At 40.3% G+C, this 17,572-nt stretch overlaps 1 long non-coding RNA gene across 1 annotated transcript; it reads right to left on the bottom strand.

Moving 5' to 3' along the window:
* Positions 1 to 14,941: 14,941 nt before the first annotated feature.
* LOC143963246 (uncharacterized) lies at positions 14,942 to 17,081 on the bottom strand. Its single transcript, XR_013270917.1, has 3 exons — positions 16,703 to 17,081; positions 15,346 to 15,716; positions 14,942 to 15,229 (listed from the first exon to the last, which is right to left on the bottom strand). It is a non-coding gene; the product is annotated as an uncharacterized LOC143963246 (long non-coding RNA).
* Positions 17,082 to 17,572: the final 491 nt, after the last annotated feature.

The raw sequence follows: 17,572 nt of genomic DNA, 5'->3' as shown, positions 1-17,572 counted from the left end.
TTAGTAAATAAACCCCCATGTGTAGTATAAAGCTATAAAAAGGGGAGGGGTCTTTTGTTTACTCACAATATCCAGCCACATTGATTGGGGGGGCACCATCCATTTTCCATTTAAAAGCTAAACAAACAGGACTGAACTGAGACAAATAGACCAGGAACTAGTCCAAGAAACTACAGCTTGCAGAGAGGACATTAGCATTTGACAATATCACAAATAACACATGCTGAAGAGTCTGATGGACACTGCAGCTCAGAAACTGAGGGTATGTAGGAGACAACTGCAGCCGAGAAATGAGTATGCAAGACTTTTGTTTCAGAACTGAAATTGCCATTTGGAATCAAAACAAAAGATTCCTTTTTTTATGTATTTGTGAATGTGAATTAGGCTGTCTATTGTGGACCGTCTACAGTAATTTTTTTATTTTAGATAGAGTGACAAAGGGCTAAAACCACTTTTTGGCTTAGTGGGGAATTTCCCTTCCTGTTGCTATATAAAGAAAAGGGTACGGCTGGGCGTGGCCTGACCCGCCATGAAGAGGCCGCTTAGCTCTGAGGCTCCTGCTACCTCACGACCTGCTATCAGTCTAACGGAGGTAATAACACCCCAAAACTTGTTGATTAAATGGGGACTGCATCACGGAACTCTTCCGTCTCCCATTCCCAATCCCCCAGGGAACAATCCGGGACTCAGGGACACAATATACCCAAAATGTTCCGCTCAGGCCTGGGTAAAATGGTGTCTTCCTGCCACAGGCAATCGCAGACACAGGCTCCGTCACTAATGGGGACGCCCTCATCTTCTCCTCGAATATTCTCCTCAGATAGGGGGATGTAGAAGATGCACCATTACCACACCTAACCATCAATGATCTGCAGACCATTGCCACTGATATAAAGATACCCTCTCAGCGGCTATCTCGGAACTCAAACTGGATATACACGCTCTCACTGACAGGGTAAAAGCTGTGGAAAAAGCATCTGAGCACCATGACATACAGCTCTGCAAAACCACCCATCATGTCGACACTCACACCCTTCAGATGAGGGATATGCAAAGACACCTGGAAGACCTCGACAATAGAGGCAGGCGCCACAATTTATGGGTCAGAGGATGACCAGAGACTATTAAGAGGGAGAAAATTGTACAATCAATCACTGGCTTATTCAACCAGCTCCTGAACAGACCACCTCAAACTCCCGTTGAGATGGAGAGGATACACTGAGCGCTGAGACCTAAAGGGAGATACACTGATTCCCCTAGGGACATAATATGCTGCATTGTGGATTTTAAACTAGGAGGAAATCCTCAGAAGAGCTAGAGATCAGCCACAGATCATACATGAAGGGAAGCCGATCTAAATTTATCAAGATCTCTCAGGGATCACACTACAGCACAGACGGGACCTGAGACCCTTATTGGACACTCTCCATACTCAGGGAATTTCATACAAATGGATATTCTCTTTCTGCCTCTTGGCAACCTCACAGGGTCACACAGCACTTCTGAATGTGTCTGAAGACCTCCCGCATTTCTGCGACATTCTGAATATCCCACAGCTGGAAGTACCGAACTGGTATGCCGGTACTTCAGCGTTGGGAGGGAACAACCGGTGGAAGAACCAATGGAGGCACAGGCATCCAGGCACCGGAGGAGGTGTTCTCCCTCAGCTGCGGTCAATCACAATGCCTCCCGAAGCACATACCAGGGCTCTAACCCCTTCAACTCTCCCAGCTCAAGGAGAACCAGGCGGGACCGCTAGCCTCTTTCACGGATTATCAGTTACCCGACACTACCGTTTAGCCTTGTTTGGTCTGTTTGAGTTACAACATGTTACATTAGACTGTTCTCTATATAGCAGCAAGACACCCTTGAAACATTACTAGGGCTGAAGCGCTTTTTCAAACTGCCTGCCTCCACTTTAATAAGCCCTCCACATACTTTATGGCTGCCATGACAGCACATCCATTCCCGCCTGCAGTGTATGTACACTGAACAATCCAAACTACAACCCCCATAACCCCCAGCGGCAAGAGTCCTGACCTGACTAGCTGAGTATACCAGCACTCACTACAGCCTGTCTCGAACTCCACACTCTGCAGGAAATCCCACTTTATCCAGGAGTATTGTCTTTCGTACCCCGCAAGCCACTATAGAGGTCTCCCGACAAGCACAGACTCGGAATTCACTGTTCATCTGCACTGACGACCGGAAATCCACACTCTTGGTTGGTCTAAACCCGGGACTACATGAACTTGGCCACTGATATGTTTCAGAGCGCTCAACGAAGATCTCTGAGATGCATCCAGGTAATCATCCTCTCCACCAAGCTCTGAGTGTAATAAGCCGGCTGACACGCACATCAGATAATGTGGCCCTGCAGACTCTCCTATGTACTCCCAGACATACTACAAACTCGTGCGATTGCTCCTTTTCATTGAATGGACAATGTCTAGATGCATGAATTCTCACTGATACTGCTCATGACTTTCAGATTCCCAATGCACTCTTCAGAGCTGGTGAGATTCAGAAACTGTATTAACAATGTCACTCTCTTACTTGCTATTCTTCCTTTCAGAAACTAGCCTCAAGTTCTATACCCATATGTAGAAAATTATCTTTACATATAAACTTTCCGGAAGGTGCTGCAGATTAGATTTAGTCACCTACAACTGCTATGCGTTTAAGTTGCATTTTTTACCTGCATTTGGTTTTCGTAAATAGTTTATCAGTCTTAGTGTTTTGAAACAACCTCCAGGTCATACTAGAGATACCTCTCCATTCTCTTACTTGACTTACCGCTGATAGCCCCCCTGAGGTACAGTGGCAACTTGAGTGCATTCTCGTAACCCCCATTACATGGGAATCACACACACAGACTTAACCTTCCATATTAAAATAAGTCTGACTTAGTCACTCCACAATAGGACACACGTCCCTTAATAACTAATCACCTTAGCACATAAACCCTCACCCCCCACACCTGCTTATGTAAATGTCTGATACTTCCTTCTCCTTCACTCATGGTCGGGTGGTAGCAGGTTTTCAATGATTTGTGGACGCTACCATGTACGGCTTAGGCCAACCCCCACACAGCAGCGGAACAGGGTGCACCGTTTGTGGGGCGTATGCTATTCACGCTGTGTACAATACCGATTCCCCCTGATATCAAGGTGGGAGGATAGATTATCCACCAGCTGATCAGCCTGTCCTAAATCTTTCTCAGATCCCAGTTTCCCTCTTCCTTCTTACCTACCTACCCCCTACCCCCACACTCACATCCCTTCTTAGCGGAGGGCATGGGTACTCCCAATTCACCACACGATAAGGCTCTACCACAGATGCCATTCAAGCTCTGTTCCATAAACATGCGAGGCCTCAACAAACCTGAAAGAAGATCTCAATTACTATCCTCTTTGCTGAAATCCAAAACCCATATCGCACTGATTCAGTGCGATATGCCCTAACCCAAAGAGTCTTCCATGAATTTGGCAATAAAGCAGGGAGGTTGGCCTTACAGGTAAAGAAAGCGGCAAATACCATTTACATGATCAAGGACGCCGCAGGGAACACCTTAGCAACATCAGATAAGATAGCAGACCAATTTTTACAGTACTTCTCTAAATTGTACAATTTACCCAAACTACAAATAGATTCCACCACAAAAGACAGGAAAATGACGATACAATATACTCCGTCAACCCTAACTACTGAAGAATCAACAGAGCTGGACCTACCACTGTCAATAGAAGAAACCCTAAAATCTTTGAAGCAATTAAAGTCAGGCAAGACGGTCAGCTATTATAAGGCTTTTCCTGACACACTTATCCCACAACTAGTTAATGCCTTCAATAACTTATAGTGTAGCCCACAAGGATATCCTGGAAACCAAAACCTGACCAAAACCTGACAAATATGCCATGCTGGTTTCCAACTATTGCCCCATATCACTTCTAAATGTAGACGTGAAACTTTACACTAAGGCACTGGCCAACTTCCCCTAATCCCCAGATTAATCTCTTTGGACCAAGTTGGATTTGTCCCTGGCAGGGAAGCCAGAGACAACACCACGAAAGCTCTGAACATCCACCACTGGCTTTCCATGACATCTACTAAGGGCTTTTTCTTGTCCCTGGACGCGGAGAAGGCGTTTGACAGGGTAGCCTGGGATTATATAGAGGAAACACTTTGCCCAGTGGGTATACCACAACGCTTACTTCAGATGATTCTAGCTTTGTACTCCTCCCCCACAGCTAAAATTAGAGTAAACAGTTGCCTGCCGGGCGCTTTCTCCGTGTCCAGTGGTACTAGACAGGGTTGTCCCCTATCCCCCTTACTTTTCAAACTCACCATGGAACCCCTACTTCATAAACTTAAAGAGAATCCAGATATCAAAGGTCTTGAGATCGATCATAAACAATATAAGTTAGCTGCTTACATTGACGACATCTTACTCTTCGTAACTGACCCAGTATATACTATCCCTAACCTGCTTAAAGTGGTTCTGCACTCATAATAATAAAATGATCCCATTCTGTTGCCTCTATATCGCACATTTTACAATGCCACATTTTTCCGATTTTTAATTAATATACCTTGTTTAATTTGTCCTTTTAAAAATTCCTCCCTGCGGCGATGGGCGGTCTCTTGCGGGGATCAGCATCACTTCCTGTTGACCCCCGCACGCGTCTCCTGGGATCTCGTCCAAGTAATCCCAGGAGACATTGCGGCTCATGCAGACGAAATCTCTCGAGATTTCGGCTCATGGAGCCAAAATCTCGCGAGATTTCGAGGACGTGACGTCATCACGCCGGCCACGTTTGGAGGGCGATTTGAATTTCGCCATTGTTCTCCAGGGCAAACAGGTAAACATTACCAGTTTTACCTGAGAACAAGAGGCGAACGGACTCCACGCGGTACAGCTGCCCCAGACACAAGCTCAGAGGTAAGTAATCTTATTGTCTTTACAAATTTTTAAATTGCACTGTAATTATATCACAATGCTTTGTATGTGTGTGTGTGTGTGTGTATATATATATATATATATATATATATATATAAATGTGTGTCATTTTTTTTTTTTATATTTATTTTTTACTGTTAAATGTTATGTCAATGTTAGTTTTAATTTAGAATATAAACAACCGTAAATTATTGTTTTATTTTGTCTTTATTTTTTATTTTTATTTTTTTTATCGATTTTTTTTATTTTAATTTTTTATTTTTTTTTTTATTTTTTTTTAATCGTATTTTTATTTTTCGGTTGCTGTTATATTATATTGTTTTAAAAAAAATCGAAATGTATAATCAAGAATTGGCTCTATCTATGTCTAAAATTATATATATATATATATATATATATATATATATATATATATATATATATATATATATATATATATATATATATATATATATATATATATATATATATATATATATATATATTTTTTTATCATGTTCATAATTTTAATTTTTTATATTTGTATTGTAATTTATTATTTTTTAGAACACACGTATACATTTATTAAAATTATTTTTATTTATTTTAGAATATATACGTCAACCATTTTTTATTTTTTTTTTGTTTAACCCATTTATTTGTTTTTATTTAACTATGTTTGTTAATTCGATCTCAATGTTATATTTTAATTCTTGATTTTACTTTAATAATGTGTAATTTTAAAAATATATATATATATATATATATATATATATATAATTTAATAATTTTTTTTTTTTAGTCTTTTATTTTTTTTACATTAATTTATATGTTAGGAAATTTTTTTAAAAATATTTTTTAATTGTCTTCTCAGATTTTATATAGTACTCTGATTGTGCCTTTTAAATTGAAGATCTTTATCATTGTCAATCAAAACCTTCAATTATAAGGTAAGTTCCAACTTTTTTTTTTTTTATATTTTTTTTTTTGGCTGCGTTTATACCTTTATTTTTCGCATTAATACTTTAAAAAATGTTATTTTTAAAATATTTTGCTAACTACAAAAATTATTAAAAAGCCATTTTTATAATTTTTTTTTTTTTTTTAATCCTTTTTTTTTTATTTTTATAACATAATTATTAAACTTTACTAATGTATTTTTATTTTATATTTCTTTCCTTTCAGTTAACGAACTACTGCATAGAAAATTCTGTGACCGATTTCTTAGCTGTTTAATCTACATCGGATTCAAGTAAGTTATTTAACCACTTAATAACCGGCCCATAGCCGAATGACGGCTTTAGGGCGGTTTCTTAACTGTGCGAGGCCGTCATATGATGTCCTCCCAGAATTCCGCTCTCGCGCGCCCCCTGGGGCGCGCACTCGAGAGCATCCGTGACGGATCACGGTAAACGGCCGCTCGTCGCGGCTGTTTACCAGGTGATCGCTCCGTCAAATGACGGAGCGATCACTTGTAAACAAACCGGCGTCATGTTATGACGCCGGTTCCTCCCTCCCCCTCTACCGATCGGAACAGCGGAGGGGGAGGAGATCGGTGTCAGCAGCGATGTGGGCTGCATCTGCAGTGCTCACATCGCTGCTCACCGAAAATTAACCCCTCAATTCCCTGCAAATACTCTGCAATACCCTGCCATTACTCTGCATTACCCTGCCATTACCCTGCCATTACCCTGCCATTACCCTGCAATACCCTGCAACGCTCTGCAACACCCGCCAATACCCTGCAACACTCTGCATCACCCACCAATACCCTGAAACACTCTGCAATGCTCTGCAACACCCGCCAATACCGTGCAATGCTCTGCAACACCCTCCAATATCCTGCAATGCTCTGCAATGCAATACTCTGCAACGCCATACTCTGAGATACCCTGCAATACCCAGCCATAGACACCCCCCCCCCTCCCGCCGCCCTCCGGTGCTTCTAAAGACCAAATAATATCCACCAATTTGTACTTATTTTTACCAAAGATATGTAGTGGTATAAATTTTGGCCAAAATATATGAAGAAAAAATTACTAATCTGCTAAATTTTATAACAGAAATCAAGAAAAATTCATTTTTTTACAGAATTTTCTGTATTTTTTCTTTTATAGCACAAAAAATAAAAAACCCAGCGGTGATTAAATACCACCAAAAGAAAGCTCCATTTGTGTGAAAAAAAAAGGACAAAAATTTCATATAGGTCCAGTGTTGCATGACTGAGTAATTGTCATTCAAAATGTGAGAGCACCGAAACCTGAAAATTGGTCTGGTTGTTAAGGGTGTTTAAGTGCCCAGTGGTCAAGTGGTTAATGCATTAAAAAAATGTGTGTATGTGTCTGTAAACCACTTTGCGCCCGCTTTATAGCCAATAGATGGCTGCAGAGCGGACGCTAAGACCCCTTTCACACTGTGGCGGTTTTCATGCGTTACAGCGGTAAAAATAGCACCTGTGTAGCGCCTGAAAAAACTGGCCTCTTTCACCACAGTGTTATGGGTTCACATTGCAGCGATGCGGGAACGCCGCAAATCCGTGGCGGGTTCCCGCATTGCATGCCTCCCGGCGGCAGTTCACACTGCCCTATGCGAACTGCTGGGAGTGTCAGTGAAACATCAATGACACCCCCAGATCAGTTCGCATATCGCAGTGCGATCTGCAAACTCGGACAGGAATCGTATCGCATGGTGTGAACACCCATGCGATCCGATTCTGCTGCAGACCAAAAAAAGGGTCCCGTGCGAGTTTGGGGCGGGTGTGATGCGAATTCAGCCATACTATCTGTATGGCTGAACTCGCATTGCACAGAGATCCGATGTGATTTGCACTGCAAGGCGGTGCGAATCACATCCAGTTCTTGTATCCGCAGCAGTGTGAACCCAGCCTGAAAGCCGGAGGGCTTTCACACTGGAGCGTTGCGCTAGCAGGATGCTGAAAAAAGTCCTGCTAGCCGCATCTTCTGAGCGATGAAGGAGCGGTGTATTAACCGCTCATACCCATCGAAATCAATGGGACAGCGCGACTTTGTTCATTTATAGCACAAATGAAATAGAAAAAAAAAAACACAGGTGATCATACAAGAGCAAAAGACAGTTCTACTTGTGTGAAACAATCTAAATAATAAAAGTTCGATTTGGTGTTACATGCCTGAGTAATTGTCGTTCAAAGTGTGAGAGCAACGAAAGCTCAAAATTGGTCTGGGCAGGAGGGGTGTTTAAGTGCCCAGTAGGCAAGTGGTTAACGCACTATAAACACGTTTATGTTCTTGTACTGTTTTTGTTGTTTGGTTTGCTTTTATTTTTAATAATTTTTATTTTTATTTTTTATCCCATAGATTCAAAAGACAAGTGGAATTGATTATTCAAAGCCATGCCAAAAATTAAATATTGAATTTAATTTGTGTAACTTTATTTTTTTGTCTGTCTTTTTTTTTTTTTTTTTTTATGTGTGTGATTTTAGATGTGAGACTTTTCTTGCCTCAAACTTTTTTCTGAATCTCCTTTGCTCTCTCTATCCTTTGCTCTCTCTATCCTTTGCTCTCTCTATCCTTTGCTCTCTCTATCCTTTGCTCTCTCTATCCTTTGCTCTCTCTATCCTTTGCTCTCTCTATCCTTTGCTCCCTCGCTTCCGCTGTCCCTCGCTTCCGCTGTCCCTCGCTTCCGCTGTCCCTCGCTTCCGCTGTCCCTCGCTTCCGCTGTCCTCTATCCTTTGTTCTCTTTATCCTCTGTCCTTTGCTCTCTTTATCCTCTGTCCTTTGCTCTCTCTATCCTCTGTCCTTTGCTCTCTCTATCCTCTGTCCTTTGCTCTCTCTATCCTCTGTCCTTTGCTCTCTCTATCCTTTGCTCTCTCTATCCTTTGCTCTCTCTATCCTTTGCTCTCTCTATCCTTTGCTCTCTCTATCCTTTGCTCTCTCTATCCTTTGCTCTCTCTATCCTTTGCTCTCTCTATCCTTTGCTCTCTCTATCCTTTGCTCCCTCGCTTCCGCTGTCCCTCGCTTCCGCTGTCCCTCGCTTCCGCTGTCCCTCGCTTCCGCTGTCCTCTATCCTTTGTTCTCTTTATCCTCTGTCCTTTGCTCTCTCTATCCTCTGTCCTTTGCTCTCTCTATCCTCTATCCTTTGCTCTCTCTATCCTCTGTCCTTTGCTCTCTCTATCCTTTGCTCTCTCTATCCTTTGCTCTCTCTATCCTTTGCTCTCTCTATCCTTTGCTCTCTCTATCCTTTGCTCTCTCTATCCTTTGCTCTCTCTATCCTTTGCTCTCTCTATCCTTTGCTCTCTCTATCCTTTGCTCTCTCTATCCTTTGCTCTCTCGATCCTTTGCTCCCTCGCTTCCGCTGTCCCTTGCTTCCGCTGTCCTCTATCCTTTGTTCTCTTTATCCTCTGTCCTTTGCTCTCTCTATCCTCTGTCCTTTGCTCTCTCTATCCTCTGTCCTTTGCTCTCTCTATCCTCTATCCTTTGCTCTCTCTATCCTTTGCTCTCTCTATCCTTTGCTCTCTCTATCCTTTGCTCTCTCTATCCTTTGCTCTCTCTATCCTTTGCTCTCTCTATCCTTTGTTCTCTCTATCCTTTGCTCTCTCTATCCTTTGCTCTCTCTATCCTTTGCTCTCTCTATCCTTTGCTCTCTCTATCCTTTGCTCTCTCTATCCTTTGCTCTCTCTATCCTTTGCTCCCTCGCTTCCGCTGTCCCTCGCTTCCGCTGTCCCTCGCTTCCGCTGTCCCTCGCTTCCGCTGTCCTCTATCCTTTGTTCTCTCTATCCTCTGTCCTTTGCTCTCTCTATCCTCTGTCCTTTGCTCTCTCTATCCTCTATCCTTTGCTCTCTCTATCCTTTGCTCTCTCTATCCTTTGCTCTCTCTATCCTTTGCTCTCTCGATCCTTTGCTCTCTCGATCCTTTGCTCTCTCGATCCTTTGCTCTCTCGATCCTTTGCTCTCTCGATCCTTTGCTCTCTCGATCCTTTGCTCTCTCGATCCTTTGCTCCCTCGCTTCCGCTGTCCCTTGCTTCCGCTGTCCTCTATCCTTTGTTCTCTTTATCCTCTGTCCTTTGCTCTCTCTATCCTCTGTCCTTTGCTCTCTCTATCCTCTATCCTTTGCTCTCTCTATCCTTTGCTCTCTCTATCCTTTGCTCTCTCTATCCTTTGCTCTCTCTATCCTTTGCTCTCTCTATCCTTTGCTCTCTCTATCCTTTGCTCTCTCTATCCTTTGCTCCCTCGCTTCCGCTGTCCCTCGCTTCCGCTGTCCCTCGCTTCCGCTGTCCTCTATCCTTTGTTCTCTCTATCCTCTGTCCTTTGCTCTCTCTATCCTCTGTCCTTTGCTCTCTCTATCCTCTATCCTTTGCTCTCTCTATCCTTTGCTCTCTCTATCCTTTGCTCTCTCTATCCTTTGTTCTCTCTATCCTTTGCTCTCTCTATCCTTTGCTCTCTCTATCCTTTGCTCTCTCTATCCTTTGCTCTCTCTATCCTTTGCTCTCTCTATCCTTTGCTCCCTCGCTTCCGCTGTCCCTCGCTTCCGCTGTCCCTCGCTTCCGCTGTCCCTCGCTTCCGCTGTCCCTCGCTTCCGCTGTCCCTCGCTTCCGCTGTCCTCTATCCTTTGTTCTCTCTATCCTCTGTCCTTTGCTCTCTCTATCCTCTGTCCTTTGCTCTCTCTATCCTCTGTCCTTTGCTCTCTCTATCCTTTGCTCTCTCTATCCTTTGCTCTCTCTATCCTTTGCTCCCTCGCTTCCGCTGTCCCTCGCTTCCGCTGTCCCTCGCTTCCGCTGTCCCTCGCTTCCGCTGTCCCTCGCTTCCGCTGTCCCTTGCTTCCGCTGTCCTCTATCCTTTGTTCTCTTTATCCTCTGTCCTTTGCTCTCTCTATCCTCTGTCCTTTGCTCTCTCTATCCTCTGTCCTTTGCTCTCTCTATCCTCTGTCCTTTGCTCTCTCTATCCTCTGTCCTTTGCTCTCTCTATCCTCTGTCCTTTGCTCTCTCTATCCTTTGCTCCTTCGCTTCCGCTGTCCCTCGCTTCCGCTGTCCCTCGCTAACTCTCTATCCTCTGTCCCTCGCTAACTCTCTATCCTCTGTCCCTCGCTAACTCTCTATCCTCTGTCCCTCGCTAACTCTCTATCCTCTGTCCCTCGCTAACTCTCTATCCTCTGTCCCTCGCTAACTCTCTATCCTCTGTCCCTCGCTAACTCTCTATCCTCTGTCCCTCGCTAACTCTCTATCCTCTGTCCCTCGCTAACTCTCTATCCTCTGTCCCTCGCTAACTCTCTATCCTCTGTCCCTCGCTAACTTTCTATCCTCTGTCCTTCACTCTCTCTTCGCTCTCTCTCTCTCACCTTCGTTCTCTCTTCGCTCTCTCTCTCGCCTTTGCTCTCTGTTTTCCATCTCCGACAATTGGATTTTATTAAAATCCATAATTTTAAACTTTTTTTTTTTTTTTTTTGAATCAATGTATAATTTTGTGTATTGTCTCAATCACGGCTTCTTTTACCTTTTTAGTTCTTTCTCCTTTGTCTATGTCTCCATCTTCTTTATATCTATATCTCTACATCTATTTTATATCACCATTATCTCGCATTTTGACTCTACTGCTATCAAACCACCTATCTCTCTCTCTTTCCCCTCAGACAATTGGATTTGATACTTTCTAATCCATAATAAAAATGTATTGTTTTCCTTTTCTTTTGATTTTTTTTTTTTTTTTTTTTTTGTTTTCATCTTCTTTCTTCTAGTTTCTGCTCGCTCTCTATCCTCAGTCCCTCTCTCTCTATCCATCCTCTGTCCCTCTCTCTCTCTATCCATCCTCTGTCCCTCTCTCTCTCTCTCTCTCTCTCTCTCTCTATCCATCCTCTTTCCCTCTCTCTCTCTCTCTATCCATCCTCTGTCCCTCTCTCTCTCTCTCTCTCTCTCTCTCCATCCTCGCTCCCTCTCTCTCTCTCTCTCTCTCTCTCTCTCTCTCTCCACCCTCTCTCTCTCTCTCTCTCTCTCTCTCCACCCTCTCTCTCTCTCTCTCTCTCTCTCTCCACCCTCTCTCTCTCTCTCTCTCTCCACCCTCTCTCTCTCTCTCTCTCTCTCTCTCTCTCTCTCCACCCTCTCTATCCATCCTCGCGCTTCCTCGCTCTCTCTCTATCCATGCTCGCTACCGCTCTCTCTTCTCTTGTGTAATCCGCACTGTAAAATTTTATTAAATATTATATTTTAAATGGAGTTGTTAATTTTTTATTTTATTTTTTTTAATGTAATTTTATTTCATGTTAAAAAAAAAAAATTTTGAATATACTCTTAAATAAATTATTTAATTAAATAAAACCAAGTGTCTTTTTTTTTTTTATTTGTATTTTTAATATCTAATGTCAAAAAAAATAAATATATTTATATATATATATATATATATATATATAATTTTTAATATATTTGTTTGACTAATTTTACTCTTCTTTATTGAATAGAAATGCCGAGCTGCTTTGCACTTTGTTGCAGCCACGACAGTGATGCTCAGTCAAATCCTCCAATAAGAAAATATTATATTTTCCCGAAGGATGCGACACTTCTTAAAATCTGGCTTCAAAACGCCGGTATGGAGCCTGAGATGATAGAACAATACGTTCCACTAATCCAAAGTGATGTGCGTGGGAACGTGTACAGGATGTGTTCTGCGCACTTCCAAGCTGATTCTTTCATTGGCCAAGGGCAAAAAAGAAAATTGAAAGGAGATGCAATACCAACTATTTTTCCGAAAATCTCAATGATCACCAGCTCCGATACTAAATGGAGCACAAGACTTAATAAAATTCGTAGATCAATATACGCGATGCCAGGAACCTCAACATCTGAAATTGTAAATACTACATGTTCATGTAAATGTGTCAAAGTGCAAATGAAAGATGCAGAAACCCAAACAACAAATTTGGAGGATACTGTCCCGGAATCACAGGAAAACTATAGTAAAATAGCTAGTGCAAGATCAATCTCCTTGGATCACCCGTATTGCAGTTCTGGGGCTGGTTTAATGACACCTCCTCCGGTTCCACATACTGCAACTGGACTTTGGACACCGAACGTCCAACCCACACCAGTAATGAGTTCACCCTTACAATCTGAGGTCGATAGTCCTGAAATCCGTCCCAAAAGAAAATTGGCATACTACGACGACCCAATTTTCCGATTGTCTGATTGTGAAACTCCTTTGAAAGATGATGTAAGTCTTTGTGAAAGTGTTGAAGACACACAAATAGATGACACTCTACAATACCCCCTTAACCTCGTAAACGAAAAAAAATTTATTGTTTTTGAAAGCAGGCTGGATCAATTGCTGTTTCAAATGCGATGTCCAGATCCAGACTGTATTTCAAAAATAAAAAAAATTGAAAAACAACTAATTGGCACGTTGGTTTGTGTCTTTTCCACATGCTCTGCTGACCACCGCAAAAAGCTGTGGGAAAGCCAGCCAAAAATTAAGAATTATCCCGCAGGAAATATTTTACTTTCAGGCGCCATTTGTGTGAGTGGAGGAAGCTATACCAAAGTGAGAGAAATGTTTGAATTTTGCGGCATCGAGATATTTGGAGAAACTTCTTACAATCGAGCGCAAAATCAATACATTTTTCACGCTATTGACTATAGTTGGCAAAAAAACAAGGGCTATGTTTCTGAAGAATTAAAAAAAAAACCATTGTATCTTGTAGGAGACGGACAATGCGATAGCCCTGGCTTTTCTGCCAAATTTTCCACTTATACATTCATGGACCTTTTCTCCAAAAAAATTGTAGATTTTGAGTTGGTGCAGGTGTCACAAACAACCTCATCAGTCGCCATGGAAAAATTTGGATTTACAAAAGTTTTAGACAGACTAATTGAAAGCAAATTCGATGTTCAATTTGTGGGAACCGATAGACACACCGGCATACGCAAATTGTTAACCACTGCAAAATATGAAAATATTAATCATCAATTTGACATTTGGCACTATGTTAAAAATTTAAAAAGAAGATTGGTACAAATTTCCAAAAAAAAAATTCATAGTGCCATTATGCCGTGGATCAGATCCATAACAAACCATTTCTATTGGTGTAGTAGAGCTTCCAAAGGAAACGAGGAACGTTTTAAAGAACTTTGGCAATCTTTACTACATCATGTAGTAAATGAACATGTATGGATGGTTGGCGATATCGAGCACAAATGTTTGCACGATGAGATTGATGTTGATGCACCAAAGGTTCCCTGGTTAGTCCATCAAACACCTGCATTTCATGCGTTATCTTCAATTGTTTTGGATCCCAAGTTAGAAAAGGACATGAAGCATCTAACTTTTTTTTGTCAAACCGGTGTTATTGAAACGTACCACAGTATGATTCTAAAATATCGACCTAAACGAATACATTATCGTTATGATTCTATGGATGCTCGAACTAAATTGGCGGCATTAAGCCACAATCATAATGTGGTACGTAAACCTGCTTTGACAAAAAAAAAAGATGACAGTGGTGCAGAGATTCTAATCGAGAGGAAAAATTTGGAGTATCCCCGAGGCCGTAAGAAATGGATTGTCCGAAATGTGTATGAGAAAATGGATACCGATCATGCAAAAGAAATGATCGGTAACATGATATGCATAGTGGAGGGCACAATAATCAGCACATGGAAGCCAAAGAACCCTCAAATGCCTAAAAACATTGCCCCAATAGAACGCCCCGAAAAATCTGCTGTCGTGCTTGAACACATGACAAGATTTCCAAAAGGCAACTGACAAACTAGAACTCTTCATATGTACATTTTTATTATTAATTAATAAATACATTTATAACCATTAAATTATTCATGTTTTGTTTTCTATTTTTTTTTTGTTAATAAGTAATGTATAATATATAATTTTATAATGTAATATATATTTAAGTTGAGTCAATAAATAAAGGAATATTGTTGCTTGTTTTATTATGACTTTTATTTTTAGCAAACCCAAAAAAATAACATTAACTATCAATTAAAAAAAAAAAAAAAAAGAAAAAAAATTAAATCACTTACTGATAATTGCTATTATTTTACTTTTATTAGGAAAAAAATATACATTTAATTCAAAAATTTAACAAACTATAACAAAAAATATTTAAATTTTTAAAACAAGAAAACTAATGAAATGCCATTTCTGATGCATCATAATCATCCGAATACAGAAAACCAACGTAAGAGCCGTTCGGATCAGGAAAAACGTCACGGACTATTTTGACAGCACATGACGGAATCACCCTTCTGTTCCCCTTCCCTAAATATCCATATATCCAAGCAATAAATGTACGATATGCTGTTTTTCTGAGTCTCCTGTTTTTAAAAAAAACAACAAAAAATAATAACAGACATCTATACATGATTACAATCGCAACTATCTAATTTAAATTACTAACTACATTTTAAATTTTTGAGAATAGCTATATTACCGATTATTGTCTGCATCGACAAATGGTAAACTCTCGAGATGCATCGTAAGAAACGTGAGTCTAACGTGTTCTTCGGTCGCTATTTGAGATTGGAATATCTCTGCTTCTGTGATGCATTTTTTCCCTTCAGGGATACAGGCTTGAACCTCGTCGACCTCTTGACAGCACCTCGATTCGACTTGTGTGGGCATTTTGATACAGCACTGACAGGTACACCAATTAATTGTACCAATCCGATTGTTGATTGAATCTTGCGATTCTGAGTCTGTAAAATGTGTACTCGAAGAGTCTATGGTTGGATTGCGTGGAAATGCACGATCGTTCTCAGGATCAGGATACCTCGCCAAAATTTGCTGGACTATTATATTACGCTAAATATAGAAATAAAAAAAAAAAAAAATTATATATATATATATATATATATATATATAAATACAAATATAGTTTAAAAAAAAATGTTTTTAAATTTTAATAAAAATAATCTTTATTGATTTAACCACTTGCTTACTGGGAACTTAAACCCCCCTCAGTCGCAGACCAATTTTCAGCTTTCAGCGCTGATGCACTTTGAATGACAATTGCGCGGGCATACAACACTGTACCCAAATGACATTTTTTTCCCACAAATATAGCTTTCTTTTGGTGGTATTTAATTACAGCTGGTTTTTTTTTTTTTTGCTACACAAACAAAAAAAGATGCAAAAAAAATAAATAAAAAAAATCATGTTTAATAGTTTGTTATAAAATTTTGCAAACAGGTCATTTTTCTCCTTCATTGAAGTGCGCTGATGAGGCAGCACTGATAGACTGCACTGGTGGGCACTAATAGGCATAGTTAAGGCGGCACTAATAGGCACAGATAAGGCGGCACCGATGGGCATAGATAAGGCGACACTGATGGGCAAAGATGGGCACAGATAAGATGGCACGGATGGGTGGCACAGATGGGTGGCATGGATGGGTGGCACTAAACTGTAATATATAGATATTATATAAAATTATATATATATATATATATATATATATATATATATATATATATATATATACACACCAAAATAATATATTCACAATAAACGATATCTTTATATATCTATATAACATACATACAAGAAAATTTTAGTTTCATGTGTCTAGATATATATATATATATATATATATATATATAAGAAAGGCAAGACAATTAAAAAAACTTTTAAAATCTTTTTTTTTTATTAATAGAATAAAAATAAAAAGAGTCGCACACAGTTAACATTAAATTTGTTAAAATTAAGGAAAAAACAATCAATATATTAGAAGAAATACAAAATAAAGGGTTATGATGAAAAATGCTCACACAGAGCATAACTAGACATACCTCTCATGTGAAGCTCTTTACTCGTACTGAGATAGCTGACACATAAGAACAGGGAAGTAAACTTGATAGGACGACCCCCGTTGTCCTGACAACATTCAGGAATGACACAGTTCTGCTCTGTAGCTACAGAGCATGTGCGAGAACTGGCAAAGCATGCTGGTTAGTAACCCAGGAAGTAAAGAGGAAGTTTTGCTTGTTGGCTTCACTTGCCCACAACAAAAATGACAACGGCCGAACATTGTGAATATAAATGAACATTTTGCACAAAAACGGACATGCAGCAGTCAGGAAACTAAGACAAGTAAGCCTTTTTATATAAAAACATCAATGTTAAAGCATAACCATAAAAAAAAAATGTTTGCAGCAGTGCAGAACCCCTTTAAGGATTTCTCACTTTTCAATTTCCTCTCAAATTTGCAAATCAACTTCTCCAAAAGCCCTGAATATAACTCTACCAAGCACACTAGTCACACAATGCAAGAACAACTTCCCATTCTGCTGGGAACCTCATGCCATTACTTATCTGGAAATTAAAATACCTACCAAACTGACTGACTTATACTCCCAGAATTTTCAACCAGTCCTGCAAACCATCCAAGGAGAGTTGCACAAATGGCACGCAGGACCTTTCTCATGGTTTGGCAGAATTTTAAAAATGAATGCGTTGCCCAAACTTTTATACTTTTTTCAAGCCCCATTAAACTCCCACCATCCTTCTTACAAACGTATGTGCAGGAATCTCATATGGACATCCAAAACGCCCAGATTTAGTTGGGAGAGATTGACGCTTCCCAAATTACAAGGAGGCTTAAGCCTGCCATATGTCCAAAAATATCACTGGGCATGTTACTTGACCAGAATAGTCAAATG

Source organism: Lithobates pipiens, unplaced genomic scaffold, assembly GCF_037356315.1.
Source record: "Lithobates pipiens isolate NorthernLeopardFrog02 unplaced genomic scaffold, aLitPip1_a1.2 Scaffold_8, whole genome shotgun sequence".
Classification (NCBI taxonomy): Eukaryota; Metazoa; Chordata; class Amphibia; order Anura; family Ranidae; genus Lithobates; species Lithobates pipiens.
This window is presented reverse-complemented; position numbering and strand designations above follow the sequence as displayed.